A 3,739-nucleotide genomic window follows, 5' to 3' on the forward strand; every position below is an offset into this window, starting at 1 on the left:
ACATCCTCTAATCTAAAACCATTCAGATTCTGGGAGAGGTAGGGATCTTGTAGTCAAATCCCTGGAGGATTTTGGCTCCAGGTCAGATCGAAACCCAGAAAGAATCTGTTTCCTGTTTGTCTCAAGAACATCTTAAGAAATGTTGGTACAATGGAACAATTGACTTGATTCGCTCTCAAATCCAAAGCCATGTCTACATTTATGATACCAGCTCTTGGGCCATATTTAATTTTAAGAATTCTTCTCCACTTGTAATTTTAGGCCTAGATAAAGAATATTTTGAGTACAAACCCTTTTCTGGCTATTTATTTCCACCTTTTAACTTGGTACTTCTCAAATAAATTGTTGCTTGGCACTGAAGAAAGGACTTGACTGTGATCCTGAGGTTATAATTGGAAATAGACAATAAGAGATAGCAAAAAGGGAGAGGATTCTTATTTAACCAACTGTATAGAAAAAAATCTTCTGAAAGAACTTTTGATTTCTGTTTGAATTAGTGAAGGAAACACAGATATAACCAGAACAGTGTGACAAGGCAAGTAGCTTCTTATGGAGCAATTTTATTTCTTTACAAGAAAAGGCAGAGAGGAGGCAAGTTCTATAAACCCTTGAGAGCACAGGGACTATTTTTTTTAAACGATCCCAATGGCAAAGATGAACGATACCCTGTTTGGTGTGCTTCATTATAGAGTCCGTTGTACTGTGATGTTTTTCTTCCATCACCTAATAAGGCTTCAGGACCACAGACACTGTTACCCAACTTATCTATGGTCCAGTTGTAGGACTTCTGTTTTAGTTGGCCTTAAGAGACAGTAACACTTGTACCAGATATCATTGAAAGCACAGAAGCTAGTGATCGCCCAGGAGAGAATGTGGATTGTGGCAGTGAGTGTCTCCCAGACTCGAAAGGATCGCCACTGACAATGAAAGGGGAATAGTGATAGAGATGCAGCCGTGTTAGTCTGGTCTAGCTAAAACAAAAGACAGAACTAACAAGATGGTTTATTAGGTGATGAGCTTTCATGGGCCAGGCCCACTGCCTCAGAACCATTTGGAAAGGGGAGTTCAGTTTCTTTGCTGCCCCTTCCGGAATCTCACTTAGAGCAACTGAAATGCAGGGAAGGAAGTTTGGGTGAAGAGTTGTTGGTTTCCAAAAACAAGAAGGCTGCAGGCTGAGTTTGTGAGGTTCTGCTATGTAGTGTTAACACTGAGACTACCTAATGCGACAGCAGACAGGGTGATCTGAGGAGCAGTTTAGATTTCCTTTCTATAGCTGTCAACCGAAAAAATCAAGACTTTTCTGTGTTAAGCTACAACTTATAGAAGGAAAATGCAGCACTTTATTGAACCCCTTGAATGTCCGTTAAACAAATACTGTTACTTGTGGAAGCCTCTTTTGATCTACAAAAGGTACAGGACACAGCATTAGTGCAGGCCTCCCCAGTCTCCTCAGCCATGCCAAAGTACCTCAGTCTTTTCCTGGAGTGATCACCACCTCTGCAGGTGAAAAGGCAATTCATTCCTCAACAGGCCCTGAAGGGGTCGGCAGACAACTAGCCTGTGTTTTTCCAGATGCATCAATGTCTACAATGGGCTGTAGGGCTTGTAAGCCAGCTGCTTTTCTATTAACAATGCCAAAGACACCTTGTGCGTTATTGAGCTGGTAGAATCAACAAAGCACCGATCAGAAGTCTCGGCTCATGCATCTTGCTCTGAAAAGCAGCAGGCTTAGACACACTACTACAGAGACATTTCAGTTCGTTTTCAGAAGGAACAGAAAAGGAGCTTGTCAGTGCTGCCTTCATCTCCTCGTGCTTTTGAAAGGGAGGGCAAGGGAGTCAATATCCCATCATAGCTCTTGTCTGCTGGCTTCCAGGAGGGGGAAGACACCCTGGCAAATCAACTCCTGCAGGTCACTTACCATCATGTCACATTAGAGTGTACCAGAAAAAAGGTTTGCCCATCCTGTCTTCTGGGGCTTCTGCCCCTCCCCCATGCCATGTCACACAAATACCTGGTGACCGAGTGGAATGGAGGGAGAAAAGGAACTAGATAGAGGAAAAAGTGATTGAAATGGAAGGGGTGAAACAAAGACAGTGTGGTCCAATGGATGTGAATATGGGAGAAGATCCAGAGTTTATTCTTGGCTGGCTTTGTCATTGTAGGACCTTGCCTCAGTTTCCCCAGCTATAGACTGTGGAGAATAATATTTACCCATCCGTGTAAAACATTGTGTTCAGCCTTGATTAAAAGCCAGCTTCCAGGCATGGGCACAAACCCAAGACTACATGAAGTGCATGCAGCGTTCAATGAGCATACTGGTGTCCTCGAGCTGTGCCAGGGAGAGACTAACAACAAAGTACGACTGAAACCCCAGAGTGTGATGACAGAATTTCATTTACTTAGAAATCCTGAAACCTGAAGTCAAGTTGTTTTATAAAGGAAACGCCTCATGTAAAGTGCATGGTGTGAAAAATGACAGGGAACTGGTGCCAAAACATAGCATGAGCTCTGAAAATAATCAGATGTAAAATATTGTATCATGCAACATTTGTATATGCAACTTGCACTGAACTGGAGGATTTGACACACTGCTGATCAAACTAGCACTCTGTTCTTCCATAGCAGGTGCTTTCAACTCTTCCTATAAGGAGAGCCGCACATAGCCTGAAGGAGATAAGGGAGGATACTCCTTAATAAGAGACCAACTTCCTCCTATGTAGACAGCGCCAAAAGCCGAGTTAAGCTATTTCAATTTCAGCTACACAACTGACATAGCTGAAATTGCGTATCTTAATTCGACTTTTGTCCTGTTGTGTAGACATACCCTCAGATACCACACCATCTATTAATCTTTATGTCCGATGTTTTGTCACTAAACAAGCTTCTTTTGAAAAGCTTCTTTTGTGTTTCATATATTTTTTAAACCAGTAGAAGCATGACAGAAAAGTCTGAAGTCTACGTTCAATCGTGGTTGATGAGGCTTTCCTTATTCATGCCAGTTGGAAGGCCGGTTGATTGAAGGTGTACTGTACCTTCATGAGTAATACTAATTCCTTGGTATGAACAAGTGGAAAGAAAAAGCTGGATTGACAGAGGCAGTTACCAGAGATCATGCTTACACATGTTTGTTTTCAGTAATTAGTACAGTGTTAATAGCAACATCCACTTTGTGCAAATAAGCAGTCTTTACTTAAACAGTGGGCCATATGCTCTTGTGGGTGTCGGGGGAGGGGGGTTGAGAATAAAACAGAAACTTTCGTGAAATTTTGCTCAATTTAATTTAAAATTGCCATTTTTGTATATATATAGATATATATTTAACTGTCAGTTACATTTTGCAATATTTTTCATTTGATAAAACTTCAGAAAGAAGATGCAGACATCCGTGTTCACCCGCATATGCACATGTGGCTAGAGAGACAGATTTTTCTAACATGTGTGCCTAAAGTTAGGCACTGAGACATATGGGTAGCATGTGAAAAAGAATTAGGATGTAGGTGTCACAACATAATTTAGAGGGTATTTTTTTATAACACGTTTGCCTTTTTATTTTCAAAAAGTACAAGATGGCTTGCTTCTGGACTGCAAAAACAACTGCTGCATTTGCAAACATTTTGCAGAGATTTGGTAAGGCTAATATTAGTAACAAAGCAGAAAATCTGTTGAGTTGTTAACTCGCTTCAAAGGCTCTGGCCCATTTTATTCCTGTTAACATACAGGAAGTTTTTCCTTTATA

Source organism: Pelodiscus sinensis, chromosome 2, assembly GCF_049634645.1.
Source record: "Pelodiscus sinensis isolate JC-2024 chromosome 2, ASM4963464v1, whole genome shotgun sequence".
NCBI lineage: Eukaryota > Metazoa > Chordata > Testudines > Trionychidae > Pelodiscus > Pelodiscus sinensis.